Source organism: Camellia sinensis, chromosome 5 (genome assembly GCF_055761805.1).
Source record: "Camellia sinensis isolate YWXY chromosome 5, ASM5576180v1, whole genome shotgun sequence".
NCBI classification, from domain to species: Eukaryota; Viridiplantae; Streptophyta; class Magnoliopsida; order Ericales; family Theaceae; genus Camellia; species Camellia sinensis.
In genome coordinates this window covers 119,271,029-119,290,533 of record NC_138965.1, presented here as the reverse complement: position 1 = coordinate 119,290,533, position 19,505 = coordinate 119,271,029, and the positions used below count along the sequence as shown (strand labels likewise).

Here is a 19,505-nt window from a genome sequence, read left to right as displayed (position 1 = left end):
TGTTTGAATGGCTGAGATTTTTTTTATTTTTTATTTTTTATTTTTTGAATATGGGAGAATGTTTTTTTTTAAAATTTATTTTTAATTTTACATTTCATTTGAATTTTCCTGCTTAAGTCATTTTATATTTGAATTTTACATTTTATATTTTCCCTTATTATATAAATTCAAAAACCCTCTTCACTTACTTGACAATATGTTAAACACGTTTTTTTATTTTATTTTATTGTTTTTGTTGAATTTTCTTTCTTTTGGGTCAAAAAATAAGTTTTTGTTAAAGTTTTCATTGCCTAAGTTGCGATACATTCGCATAAGTTTTTCCTTGAATAACCTTATCTTATTTTTTTTTTCTTTCTTTTTGGGCCCATGATTTTATTATTGGTATTTATCGCAGAGGTGCAATTTTTTAATGGACCTATTTTGAATGAAGTAACTTTCCATACATTTTGGTGATTTTTTATTATAGAGCCAATGCAAATAATGCTTATTTTGAATTTTGTCTAGGAACATTTTATTTTGCTCTGAAGTCTATTGTGTAGTGTTCTGCTTTGCATAATTTGATGGAAGGGTTATGATGGTGAGATAGTGGCAAATGGTTGTGTTCAAGAAATACTGTATAAAGTTCTGACACAGTTGATTCTTATGCTATGAATGAGAAGAATATACAAATGAAGCATTGATTCTGATAATTGCTTATGAATGTTTGTATGCATATTTTTGTACATGGTGCAGCTCAATTCTACAATATTTCATGTATTTAGAACTAGAAAGACAGGCCCAAATAGTTGTCCTGAAAAATGTATTAGGTCTGAGAGAAGGTTGAGAATTAGAAGAAGTAGAAAGTGATTAAGCATAATATTATATTGTGAATTCAATAGTTTTAAACTGCACTTATCGTCAGATGATTATGTAATAGGAAAATAAAGGGCTGTTATCACTGTGGGCATTCTGGGGGATATGTTGGGTGTTTAGTTCTGTCATTGCAGTAATCATAGTACGTATAATTGTGCTTTATGACTTGATGTCTTCTTTCTTGATTAAGAGACAGTTGCCAGTAATTCTTTCCATTCCACCATAACTTGGAAGAATTGCATGATTTTCTGTGTGAGCTGTCATAGGGGCATCCGTCAATGGCAAAGCCCCGAAAGTGACTTATAAACGGTGCATGAGCCCAAATGATTTTAGTTTTTCACCATTCGTGGCCCAACTATCTCCGTCCCATATAGTTGCCATTAGTTGCATTGGTTGTTTTGGGAAGCCAACTCCATCGCGTCTGTTGTTCTTGAAAACTCGAATGGGATATTCATCAACAAAATAACTATTGGGAGGAAAGGCGATTAACAAAATAAGTTAAAACTCTAACAAATTGTGATTTAAAGAGTGTGATATCATTTTCAATTTCGATGTTTTTGTTGTTTTCAAAAACAAAAATAATGGAAAGTTTGAAAATATCAAAATAAATGAATAAATAAATTTCATCTTTGTGTAGACATATTTAAAAGACAACTTAAAAATGTTTCCTTGAAATAGGGTATTTTCAATTTTCATATATAATGATTTTATTTCTTTTGAAAATAGCTAGCTTTCAGAAGCAGTTTGTGGAATAAGTTTATTTTTCAAATTGGAATGCGTTTAGGTAGTTGCCTTACACTATTTGATGTTGGTTCCATAGGATTTTGTAAGTATGGAAGTCCGCGGTTGGATCAAACCATACATGGATCCTCTGCTCTCTACCCTATTTTCCTTTTAAAAAGACATTCGTCTGGACTCTGATGGGCTTCCCTTTTCTGTTTCCTAAGAACTCAAAATCCAATTCACTATCTTTCGATTTCAATTGCCAAAAGAAAGAAAAAAAAAAAAGGATTTACATTATGTTATCGGTGACACCTTTTTAGCAGGAGTTTCTTGCACTGGATCGGCTTTGTTTTTGTTCATTTTTTTTTTAATTTTTTTGGCTATTGTAGTCAAGTGTTTCTTATTCATTGGTGTTTCTTGTTTTTCAATTGGGAAAAAACGAAGGCAAGCTGCACTTTTTATCTGTTATTTTGGCTTTTGGCTGTTCAGTTTGTTGCTTTTCATTTGGCGAAGCAAAGCCAAGCAACACTTCATACCAATGGTGACTTTTGCCAATCGCAATTGTTGTGATTTTTCAAGGCAATGTGGCTGCATATTGTGATTATAAGTGGTGGGCATTATGGGAGTGAGAAAAAATAGAAAACAATCCAAAGTTTTCAGCTTTTTTAAATAGTAGTAGATAGTAGAATATTATTCATAAAGATTTTTTTTAAAAGGTATTTACCCCTCATTTTGATAACGGGAAAAATCTTGAAAGTTTTTAGATGTGTTTTGTGTTTGTTGAATGATAAATTGTGATTAGTAATGATACTGACAAATTTATCAAACTGATAAATGATTAGGACAATACAAATTTTATTTGTGAGTTTTGATTTATTTTTAATTTATTTGTGTTAATTTGTATTGAAATATGATGCGAAAGTGTAAATAATTTAGGGGAATTTATTATAAAAAAAAATATGTTTTTACAATGATAATGATAAATAAAGTCAATCCACATGATCGAATTGTAATTACCATTTTTATTTTATGTTATTAATTTAAGGGAGACTTATTTATAAGTCATTTTTCAGACACTTACGATAGGCTAAGTCCTGTGTAATTTCTTATAGAGTTTCAAGTCCTATTTAGATAGGAATGTATTCCACAAGATCTTACATAAACGTAACGTGACGTGACACTTACATAAACGTAACGTAACATAACGTGACACTTACATAAACATAACGTAACGTGACAACTACATAAACGTAACATAACATGACACCTATATAAACGTAACGTAACGTGTCATGTTACGTTTCGCAAACTTAATGAGTTTTTATTTTTTTAAATTGAATGTGAAAATGTTGCTGGTTTATGTTGGTGTCACATTGCGCTTCATATAAATATGATCTATGGTAACATTCAATTTTGTATATAGGAAATTGAATGTTGCCATAGATCATAGGTGTCACGTTATATTTATATAGGTGTCACATTACGTTTATGTAGGTGTCATGTTACGTTACGTTTATAGGAAATTGAATGTTGCCATAGATCATAGGTGTCACGTTACGTTTATGTAGATATGATTTATGGTAACATTCAATTTCCTATAGGAAATTGCATGTTACCATAGATTATAGGTGTCACGTTACGTTTATGTAGGTGCCACGTTACGTATAGGTGTCACGTTACATTACGTTTATATAGATATGATCTATGGTAACATTCAATTTCTTGTATATGGTTTTACTATTATTTATGATATTAACAACTAATATTGAGGGTAAATGTGTCAACAAGCTTTCCACAGGACTTATGGGAACATAAGTTTTTTAGTAGGACCATATGTAGCATAAGTCTCCCTAATAGGACTTATAAATAATTTTCCCTTAATTTAATGGGTTTCGTATAGTTTTTATTTTGTTATTTGTTCTTGAAAATTTAATATATATATATATAATTTTGAATTTTTTTTGGATTTCTTTTTTTTTGAAAACTATTTCTGAGCAATATTTTTAAACATTCATTTTTTGGAAACAGTTGAAAAATAAAAATAAAAATTTGAAAACATAATTAGGAAATCAAAACTATTTGGCACAGAAATAATTTATCATTCAGGGGTAGCAAAATAATATATGTAATTGTTTGGATAAGAAGTTTAAGAAAAAATTAGAAAGAGAAATATATAGTGACAAACTTGAAAATATGAGGTTTGAATTGAAGAATTTTGTCCCTAATTCTTCATCCTAAATGGTTTTTGTGTGGGTAATTTTCTGACCACACTGCCCGCCTAGTAATCAGCTGGAGAGCACCGGTAGAATAGATGGCTTCAGCAAACCTGTAACAGAAAGAAAAGGCTCCGGCGGTGGCTCTTCCACCCGGGGGCACTCCGACAATCAAGTCAGTATATCTTTCAAAGATAAATCAAGTGTTAAACTCACTACTCAAAGTGTAAAACTGCGTACCTTAGACCCATGGGGGTACCTCTCTTTTATAGTTTACTCAATCCAAGTCCTACTAGAAGCCTGACTTCTATGGACTCCAATTCAGTGCTTAATTTGGATTCCTTAAGAGAAAAAGATAAACTCCCTAAGAGCTTTATCCTTATCTTAGCAAAGTCTTCTCTTTACTCTAGGATGCTTGCCCCTTATCCATTATCCGCTTATCTCAGATTCCGATATCTTCGGAGGTAACCTCGGCCTAGCCGAGATAACCTCGGCGTCACGACCAGGACACGTGGCACCTCGGCTGACACGTCGGCGTCACCTTGCCACGTGTTGGTATTCAGAAAATACATCCTCACAACTGCCCCCTAGGTTCTATTACCTCGGCATTCTGAGGTGATGGAACCTATATCTGTATTGTCTTCTAGTACCTCGGCGTAAGAACTCTTCGGTCGAGATCATTCATGTCAAGCCGATATGTCTTGTTTTCAAGAACAAGAACTCAAATGAACTTTCCCACGCGCATGAGCTGTCATGCATTACTTCTCAATCGTTCCACTTACGCGTTATATCTTTATTGGCCCGTGTCTGCGACGCGCCTATAAGCCGTCTTCCGTCTGTCTGCGCCGTCTGACGTATGCAATGTTCTAGGCGCATTAAATGCCCTGTTTTGCCGCCGTTTCAAGTTTTTAACAAAACTTTGTTTTTCCCTTTTTCTTTCCTTACCTTTGTATTCGATTTACTTGCTTTTCTCTCTCTAAAGCCCTTGCTTCTTGAATCCGCCATTGCTAAGGCTCCAAGTTCTGCAACCGTCTTTGTTCGTCTTTCTGGTGAAGCTTTTACCATTCTGGTACTTCAGTAACCGTCATCTATCTTCGGCGAATTCTATTCCGGCTTCAATTTCTCTAGTAAGCCACTATTCCTTATGTATTCATTTTTACTGATGTTCTTCTATTCTTCTTGCTGCCATTACTGTTCTGTTTAAACTGTTAATTCCGTGAATCATTTTTATTGTTCACTACTTTTTGCATTTTTGCCACTGTTCTTGGCGTTGTAGTTCTTGTTTTCTTTATGCTTTTGAGAACCCCACTTCTGTTCTTCGTTCTGAAACTGCGTTCTAATTTTTTGTTTCCTGTGTTGTTTTCCAGATCTCTGCCTTCAATTTTTGCTTTCAATCTTTGCCTTTATAGATTTAGGTTTGGAATTTGTCTATAGAACCTATCAATTCTTAGGAAAAAACTAAAACAATCCCTCCCAGCATATACCTAGGGTTTCGCCGAGGTCCCGATAACCCCTTAAGAGCATCTTCTTTCTGAAACCAAGCCCTCTGACTTTAGGCCGACGTTATGGGTATGTGGAGGCCTAGGGTAGATACCCCGACCAAACTTGAGTACTTTAGGCAGGAGTTCTCCATCCCTGCCGATGTCCACCTGAGACTTGCTGGGGATGATGACTCCATCATGCCTACAGAAAGCACCATGCCCCTTCTCATTGTAGCTTTTACTGAGTGTGGACTCCGGCTCCCACTCAATATCCTTTTTCGCGAGATTCTTCATTATTATAAGTTGAACCCCATGCAACTGACAATCAACTCTTATCGAGTGATTTTTGGTATTATCGCCTTAGCTAAACAGGAAAACATTAGGATCACCTTAGCTGACATACAATACTATTATACCATGTGCGCCCTTAATCTGAAGGAGAAAGGCTTCGTTTACTATCTTAAGCCGAGGTCCACTGAATTCAAAATCGTAGCCGACCTCCCAGACTCCAACAAGGGGGCTGGCGATGATTATGTTATTGCTTCGGAAAACTGGGAGTTTGGCGCAGACGAGGACGCCCATCTCTACCCTCTTCTCCGATCAGTTAAAGAGGGCAAGGGTAAGAGCCTAGTGTCAATACTTAGTTGTTTTTGTTCAAGTCTTCAATATTTTATCTGTTTCTAATGTCTGTTTCTTCTTGCAGATGTTCGTAAGCCAGCAAAAGACTTCCGTCAATCTTACGTTTCCAGTAAGGACCTGAAAAAACTCCTGGACTTGCTAGTTCACAAAAGAAAAGCACCTCTTCTTCTCAATTTTATTCCTACATACAAATCGATTTTGCCCGACGTCCCGAAAAGAAAGAAGAAGAGCTTATCTCCTCCCTCTGCTACCACTCTATAAACCGCATCAACATCTCGGGCTGACCAAGGGTCAACCTCTGATCCAGCCGATCAACCATCAACTTCAGCCCCATACTTAATCCCAATACCAGAAAGAAAACGTCGGTGATGACTTGTCAAAACTGCTGAGATGGGTCGCCCGAAGCCTGTTGCCCAAGATCTCCTAGCCGACCTTCCTACGGACGTTGACGCTCAGTCGACGCAAACCATGCCCCCACCAAAGCCGAAGAGAACCAAGAAAGCCCAGCCAAAGGCTAAAGTGACTCAGGTTGAGCCTGAGGACACTTTTCCTATATCCAAACTGGCTGAGAGTGGGAAAACCGCTTCCGTTCCCACAAAAAGGTCTGCTGAAACACAGCTATCAGAGTCCATTCAATCAAAGAAGCCGAGGTCATCGTCTGCGACGACCTCGGGTTCCAAAATACCAAGAGTCCCCTGGGTGCCTGAAATCACCCTGGAAGATAAGCCTGTTCTAGCCTGTGACAGTGCCAATGACATCAATGTCAGTGTGGCGCTCAGTACTGCTGTTCTCCTTCATGGCGATCTTGAGCGGAATGCCAAGATGAGCGAGTACGAGAACTACGCCCTCATGCTCCAACGTTCTGTACAAGTAAGTTCCCCCATTTGGCAACTTGTCTTTTTGCCTCTTTTTCTATACTTGTAAAGTTTGTGTAATAACTTTTCCCTTAGGTTCTTTCAGGCTATTCAACATGCCCATTCTCTCTCCATGCAAGCTTTTGAAACAAGGGAGAAGTTGGCCGATATGAGGCGGGAGGTTTCTGCCCTAAAGAAGGAAAACAAAACTTTTCTGACAAAGATGAAGAAGCTTGAAGACCAGGCTGAGGCTGCCACCAAATCCCAAACCCTAGCCGAAGAAAAGGCCGAATCTGTCGAGGCTATTAAGAAGGTCGCTGAGGCCGAGAAGAGAGAGGCCGAGGACAAAAAGGCCCAAGCCGAAAAGGAACTTCAAGAGGCCTTATCTACTAAAGACGCCGATATCAAAGCGGCCGACGAAAAGGCCTATGCTCAGGGTATGGCCGACGTTACAGAGGAATACAAACTACAAGTTAGGCAAGCGTGCAACAGGGGCTTTTCCCTTGGTTGGATGGCCCTTGCAAAGAAACTTAATCTTCCTGACAATTCACCACTGCGCCAAGCCGACGCTATTCCTCTTCCATTTCCTCCACCTCCACCGCCAAGCCAAACTGAAGATGAATCTGAGTCTGAATCTGAGGATGAGGATAAGGATGATGACGAGGCTTTGGTAAGGAAGCTCAAAGATGCTAGTGAGACCAAGTTCCCTTCTCAGGATGATCAAGTCCTAGACTTGACTCATGAGGAGGATGAGGAGGTTATCAAGGAGACCACTCTTGAGCAAGCATCATCTGATGTTCCTCCAGTCGATAAAAGTCTTGATCAAACACTTACCGAAATTGACGCCAAGTTGGCAGTGGAAAAGATTGCCGAGGTGGTTCCACCAGAATCCTCCGAGGTTCCAACCCATCCAGCTGTTGATGCTGAAGAAGCCTGACTCCAATGTCTTTCTTTGTTTGAACTTTTTTACTTTTCTGTTTTCTGGACAATGTAAGCTTCCTTTTGTGGCCAATGTGCCTATCTTTGTCACTGCCGAGTAATTTGCTTTTGGTTAGGCCGTAGTGCCTTTTTTGTACACAACTGCAACTGTTTTTCTCTGAATGTTTTAGTCTTTATTTTCTCTTGATTGCTTCTGCATGGTTCTATACTTAGAATATTTGGCATGCCTTTCATACTTTGCCTCCTTTGTGCAATCTTCTCGGGGTCAAAGACCTCGGGTATAGTAACTACAAGTTTTACTTCGGCAAGATACTGACCTGCAAACTTTTCATGAATTTCAACAAGTATACACTATTCAATGCTATCTTTGAAAACATTTCTCAAGTTATAACAAGTGCTAAACAATGATCTACTTGTAAATTGCTACAAATTTCAACAAGTGTTTAAACAATATACTTAGCTTTTATTTCAACTTGTAAATTGCTGCAAATTCCAACAGATGATCATATGTCGGCTTAACGTTATCTTGTAAATTGCTACAAATTTCAACAAGTGTTAAGCATCTTCTTTGGTTTAACTAACCTGTAGATTGCTACAAGTGTCTAGCAATAGCCTCAGCTTTGCTTCAACTCGTAAATTGCTACGAATTTAAACAAGCGAAGAGAAACAGTAATCTTGGCTTAACTTCAACAAATTTCAACAAGTGAAGATAAGGAATAATCTCAACTTAACTTCAACTTGTAAATTGCTACAAATTTCAACAAGTGAAGATAAGGAACTTATCTCAGCTTAACTTCAACTTGTAAATTGCTATAAATTTCAACAAGTGAAGATAAGGAACCATCTCGGCTTAACTTCAACTTGTAAATTGCTACAAATTTCAACAAGTGAAGATAAAGAACCATCTCGGCTTAACTTCAACTTGTAAATTGCTACAAATTTCAACAAGTGAAGATAAGGAACCATTTCGCTTAACTTCAACTTGTAAATTGCTACAAATTTTAACAAGTGAAGATAAGGAACCATCTCGGCTTAACTTCAACTTGTAAATTGCTACAAATTTCAACAAGTGAAGATAAGGAACCATCTCGGCTTAACTTCAACTTGTAAATTGCTACAAATTTTAACAAGTGAAGATAAGGAACCATCTTAGCTTAACTTCAACTTGTAAATTGCTACAAATTTCAACAAGTGAATTAAGTGTTTCTGTCTTCTCTTTGCCCCCAATATGAACCTGAGTTCTACTTGGGTTCTCATTATTCATGTCTTCCAAAAACATCAATATGTAACTTTATCAATCATATGTGTTTAAAGAAAAGGGAAAAGATTTTATTGATGACCTTGGCCAAAAATGATGTACATCTAATGATAGAAAAATTTCAAATTACAAGTGTTCCAAGGTCTTGGTAGTGCTTTGCCCTCGCTATCTTCAAGCCGATAAGCTCCATTGCCTAATACCAAAGTAATTCTGTAGGGTCCTTCCCAGTTTGGGCCAAGCTTGCCCTCTCTGGGATCCTTCTTGTTGCCGACGACTTTTCTCAGGACTAGGTCGCCGACTTGAAAATCTCTTGGATTGACCTTCTTGTTGTAAGCTCTGGCAAGCTGTTGTTGGTATACTGCGAGCTGAATTGCAGCTTTCTCCCTTCTTTCTTCTAAGAGATCCAGATCTCGGGCTAGAAATATATTATTTGTGCCATTCTCTACTCCGTCGGTTCTGATCCCTGGGATGCCGATCTCCAGAGGGATGACTGCTTCTGTGCCATAAGCCATGGCAAAGGGGGTTTCCCCTGTTGATCTTCTCGGCGTAGTCCGATATGCCCAAAGTACGTTGGGCAATTCGTCTACCCACTTTCCCTTTGCTGCCTGTAGCCTCTTCTTTATCCCATCCAAAATTACTTTGTTGGATGCTTCTGCTTGCCCATTGCTTTGGGGAAAACTTGGTGTTGAAAAGTAGTTCTTTATCTTGATTTTCGCACAAAAGTTCTTAATGAGTTTGCTGTCAAACTGCGTTCCGTTGTCGGCAACTATTGCTCTTGGAATGCCAAATCTGGTGATGATGTTTCTCCATATAAAGTTCTTGACGTCCACATCTCGGATTTTGGCAAGAGGTTCTGCCTCTATCCACTTCGTAAAGTAATCTGTTGCCACCAGCAAGTATTTTCTCTGTCCAGTTGCCTGGGGAAGTTGCCCAACAAGATCCATGCCCCATTGGGCAAACGGCCAGGGGCTGGATATTGGGTTTAGGTCAGCAGCTGGTTGATGTATCAAAGGTGCAAACTTTTGGCATTGTTCACACTTCTTCACGTAGGCTTCAGCATCCTTTTACATGTAGGGCCACCAATACCCCTAGGTAATGGCCTTGTGGGCTAATGATCTGCCCCCAGCATGGCTTCCACAAATTCCATCATGAATTTCATATAGGAAATCTTCAACCTGCAAAGGGTGTACGCACCTTAAAAGGGGTCTAGTGAAGGACCTTCTGTAGAGGTGTCCATCTGTTGTCAGACAGAATCTTGCCGATTTCAATCTAACTTTGTGTGCCTCCTTACGATCTTCTAGCAACTTTCTTTCTTTCAGGAATGCAACAATTGCATCCATCCAACTTGGCCCCATGTCCACACACATTGCTTCCTGTTCTGCGCTCCGTGGTTCTACGCTCGGGCCCGACATATAGTCGATCATAATTGTCCTTGTTTTTCCAGTCTGCATTGAACTTGCCAGGTTAGCCAACGCGTTGGCGTGGGTGTTGTCATCTCGGCTAACTTGGAGTAGCTGGCAGTTCTGAAATAGGGCTGCCAATCTGATGACCTCTTTTGCATATGCCGACATCCTTTCGTCTCTGGCTACAAATTCTCCTGTTGACTGGTTAACAATAAGTTGTGAATCACAAAAAACTATTACCTCATTTGCTTCTGCTGCTGCTGCCAGTTTTAGTCCTGCAATTAATGCTTCGTATTCCGCTTCATTGTTTTGAGGCCTTGAACCCCAAACGGATGGATTGTTCTATTATTTCTCCATCTGGAGATATCAGCAGTACTCCTGCTCTCGCTCCTTGTCGATTCAAACTTCCATCGACAAACAGTCTGAATGAGTCGCCGATGTAGATGCTGTAGGGTCTGAGTTTTTCCTTCCTTTGCTCTTTTGCCTTAGGCTGGGATTCTCCTTGTTTGCTGGGACAATGCTCATCCTGGCTCAACGGAGCCCGATGTTCGATGGTTTCAGGAGTGAATTCTGCCACGAAGTCGGCCAAAACTTGGCCCTTTATTGTTATTCTGGGCCTAAACTCCAGGTCATACTGGCCCAAGGCAACTGCCCATCTTGTTATTCTTCCTGTTAAGTCTCCTTGTTGCAACAGGGACTTCAGTGGGTGCTCTGTGAGTACCACAATCTTGTGTGCCTGAAAGTAATGGTTCAATTTTTTTGAGGCCATTACTAAGGCCAGCATTAATTTCTCTAGTGGTAGATACATTGTTTCTGCATCGGCCAAGGTTTTACTTACATAATAAACAGCCTTTTGTTCTCCTTGGTCTTCTCGGATTAGTACTGCACTTACTGAGTGTTCTGACACAGCTAAGTATAAAAACAGCTCTTCTCCAGGTTCAGGTGTTGAGAGGACCGGAGCCGTGGTCAGATATTTCTTTAGGTCGGCCAAAGCGGCCTCACATTCCTCAGTCCATAGGAAGTCCGTGGTCTTCTTCACCAGGTTGAAGAAGGGTTTACATTTGTCTGAGCTTCGGCTTATGAACTTGTTTAGGGCTGTGGCCCTCTCAGTAAGCATTTGTACCTGTTTTGTCGATGTTGGGCTTTGTAGGTCTAGGATGGCCTTGATCTAATCTGGGCTGGCCTCTATGCCCTTCCTTGTTACTAGGTACCCCAGAAATTTACCAGATCCAACTCCAAATGCGCACTTTGATGCATTGAGTCGGAGCCGATATGTTTTGAGGATCTTAAATACCTCTTTTAGGTCGGCAAGATGACTCTTAGGCTCCTTGGTCTTCATGACCATGTCATCGATGTAGACTTTTACTGTTTGGCCAATCAGGTGTTTGAACATTTTGGTTACCAGCCTTCGGTAGGTTGCTCCTGCGTTTTTCAACCCAAAAGGCATTATTCTGTAACAGTACAGGCCTTTTGGGGTGATAAACGCTGTCTTCTCTTCGTTTGGGGGGTACATGGCTATCTGGTGGTACCCCCTGTAAGTGTCCAGGAAGCTCATCCTTCCATGTCCAGATATGGCATCTACCAACTGGTCAATCTTGGGTAAAGAAAAGCAGTCTTTGGGACAGGCTTTGTTTAGGCTCGTAAAATCTATACAGATCCGCCATTTACCGTTCTTCTTCTTTACCACCACTGTGTTGGATAGCCATGTCGGGTAATTGACTTCTCTGATGGCTCTGGCTTCTAGAAGTCTGTCTACTTCCTCTTCTACAGCTTCGACGTGCAACAACGTCGGTCTTTTGGCTTGTTGTATTACAGGTTTGGCCGACCTGTCGACGATCAGTTTGTGACATGTGACCTCGGGGTCAATACCAGGCATTTCATAAGGTGTCCAGGCGAACACCTCTATGTTTGTTCTCAAAAAATCTTCCAGTTCTCTTTCCTCTTCTTCGGCTATGCCTGAGCCGAGAAGAAAGAAGCGCTCTTCATCGCCCTCCTGGACGAGGATTTTCTTTAGTGTCTCTTCACTCTTTTCGGCTGGCTCCTTGCCGACATCATCTAGGACCTCCATGTCCTCGTCTTCAATCTCTGCCTCTTTTGGCTCTCGAATGCTGCAAGTAGACTTCATCGCTGCCATGGAGCAACTTTTTGCCTGCAGTTGATCTCCTCTGACTTCTTTAATCCCATGCTCTGTTGGGACCGCAGTAGTTGATACAATGTTGAGGGAATTGCCCCCATTGCATGCAACCATGGTCTTCCCAAGATGATGTTATATGGTGAAGGTGTGTCAATCACCATGAATTCTGTCCTGATCTTCTTAGTGCCAGCCTGTACTTCCAAGCTTGTTGTGCCCAGTGGCCACGTCGGTGTTCCATTGAAGCCGACCATCGGGCCATTCGATTGCTCCATGTCGTCTGGGTGAAGGCCTAGCTCCTTGTAACATCTAACGTACATGATGTCACAAGAGCTGCCTTGATCTATTAGGATGCGTTTCACTTGGCACTCCCCAACCTGGAGAGATATTACCAAGGCATCATTATGCAGATGCTGGACCATCTCTAGGTCAGCTTCAGTGAAGGCTATCATCGGTCCTCGGCACTCTTTAGGCCGAGGTCTTTTATGTCCCACCTGGTTCATATGTTGCAGGTGTTTTACTCTTTGGGTTTCTCCCCGAATGTCGTTTTCGTTCACTTTTGAGTGAATTACATTAACCACCCTAGGTCCCCCTCCCTGTGGTTGCTGTGCTGGGGGAGGCGGGGCCGCTGGTGCTTGAGGCAATCTTGCCTGCTCTTCTCTTGTCCTGGTTTCGTCGATGAGGTCCCTCAGATGGCCTTGCCTTACTAAGTCCTCTAAGTATGCTTTTAGGGCTCTGCAGCCCTGAGTTGGGTGCCCTTCTTCATTGTGGTAAGCACAACGCCTACCAACGTTCCTTCCCATGTATTCCCCTGGGGTCTTTGCTGGTGCTCTGAAATAAGGTTGATTTCGGATTTGTTCCAGGACTTTGTGTACTGGGATTCGGAACACAGTCGTCACTGCCTGATTACCCCTCAATTCTATCTCGGATTTGTTAACTCCGTTGTCACCTCGGCTTCGCTTCAGCTCGCCGTTCCCTTTTTCCTGCTTTACCTCCCTATTCCCCGATGTGTCCTCCTCGGCTCTGGCATATTTCTCAATTCTCGCCATGAGCTCTTCCATGCTTTTTGGCAAAGTTTTTGCCAAAGACTTCCGTAGTGGACAATTGTCTTTCAGGCCGTTCTTGAATGACACGACCGCTACTTCTTGATTACATTCTGGTATTCGATTGAACACCTCATAGTACCTTTTCGCATAGGCCCTAAGGCCTTCGTCTTTGCTGATCTTCAGAGCCATCAATGCGTCTACCCTCAATGGCTGTAGTTTGTTCGTCACAAACCTGGCCACAAACATCTCGGCCAGGCCTTCCCAAGTCTTCACGCTTCCCTTCGGTAGTTTATGGAACCAATCTGATGCAATCTCCCCAAAGGACGAGGGGAACACTTTGCAGAGCAACGGCTCGTTCCCACTATATAATGCCATCGAATTCAGGTATAGCCCAACGTGGAAGTTGGGATCTGACTTACCATCATATATTTGGAACCTTGGCATATTGAATCTCTTTGGTGCTTGAAATTTGTCCAGTTCCACCGAGAATGGTGTCTTCGGCTTAATCGGGGAAGTTACCTCGGCTTCAGCATTCTGTTGTTTCCTCTTGAGGTAATCTCTTAAGTCTTCTTTACTCCTCCCTGGAGCTCGGCTATCTTTGGACTTCAACCTTTTCGGCACACTACTTTCAGCCTCGTGGTGGGCTCGTTTTGACCTCTCTCTATGTGTTGTGTCAAAGCAAAGCGCCTGCCCTTGAACATGCCGATGTTCTTTGGGCTTTTGGTCCTTCGTCTGATACGTCCTTCTGGACTCTTCTCGTCTTGGCTCCTCTCGTCCGACTTCCCTGGATGGTCGGTGAGAGTGCCTTCCACTCCTGGTGTGCTGAGGGACTTCAGGGATTGTTCTTCTTCCTCCCTTCTGGGTGTTAGTAGCGGGTATCAGCGTATCCTGCAGCGAGTATGGTGGCTGCATGACATTATTTTGCATCATGAAGTTGACGACCGACTGAAGGTTTGCCAACTTGTTTGCCAAGTCTTTTACTTCCTCATCCCTCCGTAGGCACCTATCCCTCCATACCTGAAGGTTATCTTCGTTATAATATTTGCTTTGGTCTGTTCTCTTTGAAGTATCGCCCTCCTGGCCGACGTATTTTTCACCGTGGCCTTGGTCATGAGTTTCTGCATTGTGGTTGTCTCCTTCAACGTCAAGGTCAATTGGTTTGCCACTCCCAGCAGGAGTGTTGCCCCCAATGTTTTCCTTCTGTCCGTTACTGGCCATCTATTCTTCTAAGATTCCCATAGACGGCGCCAAATTGTGTGGGTAATTTTCTGACCACACTGCCCGCCTAGTAATCAGCTGGAGAGCACCAGCAGAATAGATGGCTTCAGCAAACCTGTAACAGAAAGAAAAGGCTCCGGCGGTGGCTCTTCCACTCGGGGGCACTCCGACGATCAAGTCAGTATATCTCTCAAAGATAAATCAAGTGTTAAACTCACTACTCAAAGTGTAAAACTGCGTACCTTAGACCCATGGGGGTGCCTCTCTTTTATAGTTTACTCAATCCAAGTCCTACTAGAAGCCTGACTTTTATGGACTCCAATTCAATGCTTACTTTGGATTCCTTAAGAGATAAAGATAAACTCCCTAAGAGTTTTATCCTTATCTTAGCAAAGTCTTCTCTTTACTCTAGGATTCTTACCCCTTATCCATTATCCGCATATCTCGGATTTCGATATCTTCGGAGGCAACCTCGGCCTAGCCGAGATAACCTCGGCGTCACGACCAGGACACGTGGCACCTCGGCTGACACGTCGGCGTCACCTTGCCACGTGTTGGTATTCAGAAAATACATCCTCACAGTTTTCATTTAAAAAAAATAAAATAAAATCTACAATTCATTTTTAGTGGAAAATTCAGAAGAAAAAACTTTGCAAGTGCCGTATGAATCTTGTGGATTTGGAAATGGAAAGAGAAAGAGAAATGGAGAAAAAAAAATTATTTAATATTTCATTGACATCTCCCTCACACTTTCCTTTTATCATTGTTTTTTCAAATCTCTAACTAAATTAATCCAAATACAGTGTAAGAATTCATAAGGCACTTTTTTTTTTCTTAAATAAAAAAAAAAAAAAACTCTTTTCACAATAACTTTACAGTAAAAAAGTTACTAAGAAATAATTATCAAACTCACTATCACAAGATCTAGATATGCCCCCAAGATATGACCATGGAAAATAATTTTCTCAATATTTAGTGGATCTAACTTCCAGATAATAAAAGTTCCAAATATATATAATAGAACAAAACTAATTTGTGACTTGGCTTACAAATTCAAGTCTCAAAAATACAAGCTTAGAAAACAAATGGAAACTCAAACATTACCTAAGATCAAACAGTACCATGCATGATTATTATTATTGGTTTTTTTTTTATTTAAATAAAAATTAAAAACTCACACATTAAACATAAAGATCAAACATCGTTGGGGATGGTGGTACTAGAATGAGAAATTCCATTTGGTATTGGATGTTGTTGCTCATTTACATTTGAAGCAGAATCCTTATTCTGGCTTTGTTTGGAAAGAAGGGAAGGATTGGGTTGGGTTGAGTTTGGAATTATTTTAGTCATAAAAAGATAAATGGCAAATTACATTAACAGTCCCTATAGTTTGGGGCTTGTGTCACTTTTGTCCCTAACTTTTCAATTGTAACACATATGACCCTGAATTTTGAATTTTGTTTCAAATAAGGACAATTGAACATATCATTACTTAATTTCAAGGGCAAAATCGTTAATTTGATAAAATATAAACTAATTTGATAAAAATAAATGTCAACAAAATATTTTAAAAGATTTTAAAAATTATTTCTACTCATCAAAAATAAAATTATGTAAAATTGATAAAAATTACATGATTAATTTTTAAAAATTAATTTGGTAAAAAAAAAATAAATGTCTAAAATATTTATCAATTTTATATAATTTTATCTTTAGTAGCTAGAAATAATTTTTAAAAATTCAAAAATAATTTTTTGATATTTATTTTTGTCAAATTAATTTATATTTTATCAAATTGACGATTTTGCCCTTGAAAAATCCAATGGTATCTACAATTGTCCTTATTTGAAACAAGATTCAAAATTTAGGGTCAAATGTGTCACAATTGAAAAGTCAAGGACAAAAATGACACAAGTCCCAAACTATAGGGACCGTTAGTGTAATTCATCCAAAGATAAAATAGGTTTTTTAGGGGCGGCTTGGGATGTTCTAAGGGGTCGTTTGGGAAGTGGGTTGGCTTTTTGGCTTTTTTGACTATTTTAGCCTGGGCTAAAAAACTTGGTTTAAGAAGGGCTTTTTGGCTTTTTTGGTTTTTTTTGTGAGAGAAGAGTGTAATGATTATGGATAGGATGTGATGTTTTGTTTTTTGTGGTTAAAATAGTCTATTTTGTCTTTTGTGGTTAAAATAGTGACTTTTTGACTTTTTTAGTACATGACAAACAAGGCCTTAGCTTTATAAGACAAAACATCATATCCAACCCATAATCATTACATTCTTTCTCTCACAAAAAGTCAAAAAAGTCCAAAAACTCTTTCCAAACGAGGGTGAAATGTACCATACATTTAGTTATGAACTTATATGATTTTATGTCATAACCAATACCATGTTAGTCATAACCACTATCATATTAACTCATAACTTAATTATATTCAGTTATTTATTTATACCATATTACTTCATAACCAAGTCATAACTAAATTATTTAAATAATTTAACTCTCAAATAGGCAACAGGTGTAGCCGGTTACAAGGGGGGAACAAAATTGAATCAGTTGTGTTTGGCCCTCTTGTTGGCTCTTCTCCTCTTTGTTCTCTTCCCTCTTCTCTTCCGCCATAGCAGCTTTCGAGGACCACCAGCCTCGTCGGCGATCCGGGCTTCAGCCATGTCGACATCTTCTTCACAAGCTCTCACTCTCTAGACGTCTCCACTATGGGTTTGTGAGCAAAGACCTAGTCATCGTCTTTGCCCTTCCCTTCCGGTCGAATCGAATTTTTTCGAGAACTCTTTTCCGTAGTTCAGGTTTGTTGCTAATTCTAAGCTTCATCTAAATGTGCCATTGGTGCTTTGATTTTAAAACCCTAACCCTTATTGAATATCTGTTATTAATTTTTTTTATCAGTCAAAATTAATATCGATAGCCACCCAAGATAGTTGTGCTATTGGGGCTTTGATTTCAAAACCGTAACCGTAAAGAATGAATATCTGATATTTGTTCTCATTCAAAATTAACATCGGTTCTCAGTCATATTCACATTCTTGTAATTGCTTTCACTTTGCTCTGGCATTGTATATCCACTATTTGTTTTCTTATTTTTGTATCTAAAGCGAAAAATATAAACAAGGTTTTTATTTTTATTTTTACATTGTAAATTTTTATATAAAAAAAAATTTCTTTGCTTGTAAGTTACAAAATTACTTTGTTAAGTTTTTATATATATATATATATATTTTAAAGTTTGGCATATCCAATTTTTTATTAGATACATGTAAAGTAAAAAATCTAGACAAATAAAACAAACACTTAATTTAACTGAGTAATGCGTAAAAGAAAATTTATAGTAAAATAATATAAGCTAACTGATGTTCCACTGCAACTGATCGTTTCTGTAAACAGTGCTCCATGTTTGCTATTTGATCTGCCTCTACAATAGCCCCTTTCATTGTTGAGAAGCAATGGGCAAGTCGTTTCAAACAAAAATATCTGGACTCATGATTTTCTATCTCACCATGTATGCATAACCAGATAGCCAGGTGTTCCAAATTCCCTACTATGTTCATCTTTGTATTTTAATTTGAGATGGCTGGACAATTTGATATGTAGATAGCTGCTTCCATGTCGTGTGGTTTCTATGTTGTTCTTTTTATTTAATTAATTTATGTGTAAATTATGTACACCACCTGTTTGCTAATATGTCTCCGAAAATAGAAAATATAAAATCTGTTGGTGTCTCAACCATGAATAAAGAGGCATTCTAACTACCAACCACCAAAATTAACAGCAAGTCATCGTCCTTGGAACAAGTTGCATAACACAATGATTTTTATGTTCAAAACAGACAAGTGAAAACAATTTTTGTATTATTCCATGATGTGGTTCATTCAAGAAAGGATTACTTAATTACATAGCTGGAAGTAATGCCACATCTACCATAAGATATTTCACTTCCTTAGGTGGATTTAAATTGAAAAAATGTAAAACATTCATTCTACTGGTAGATTCCAATACCTTGTGTAGTGTAGGGCCTTATTTTAACAAATTAATATGACAGATAGACCGCCTGCAAAACATAGATAAATCCCCATCAATCAAAGCTCTTTCAAACAGAATTTCATGCCAATTAACAAAATGAAACTGGGACCAAATTAACAGAATTTCAAGAGGCGAAGGCATACTAAGATGGGTAGTTCAGAGACCAAATTGGTTGAAGATGGTAAGGTTGCTGCAGATTCAGTCAGTCAACTCTCGGGTAAGGTTCATTCACTTCTTTGAAAAATCCAAGCCTTTGTCCCCATGCTTGATGTCTATGCATTTATGGATGTGTTCATAAACGATTTATTCTTTATGCTTTGATTTTAATTTTAATATATTAATTTTTTTTTAGAATTTTGATTAATTATAAATTCTAAGATTTAGGAATGCAGCAAAAGTATGTTGAATTGGAGTGAAGGAGAATTGGGTGAAAGCATATATATGTCAAGTTTTCATTGGGTAGTTATTTGAATAAAGGAAATGGCTCTTCCCGCTTAACTTGCATTTTTGGAAACTTTGTTAGTTACAGGGAAGTTTTTTTTTTTTGTTTCTTATTTTCAACATCAAAGTAACAACTTAATAAACATTGTTCTTTTTTAATTGTTTTACTTTTCATATGGTGTAAATTGTTATTATTTTGTCTCTTTTGTGTTTTTGTTCTTGGTTTTCTTGTCCTATATTGTAACATTGTTTCAGATGGTTAAGATGTGAAATAAT

General features: G+C 38.8%; 1 pseudogene; it reads right to left on the bottom strand.

Annotated features, from left to right (window-relative positions):
• Positions 1–934: 934 nt before the first annotated feature.
• LOC145791647 (xyloglucan endotransglucosylase/hydrolase protein 2 pseudogene) lies at positions 935–4,853 on the bottom strand (annotated as a pseudogene).
• Positions 4,854–19,505: the final 14,652 nt, after the last annotated feature.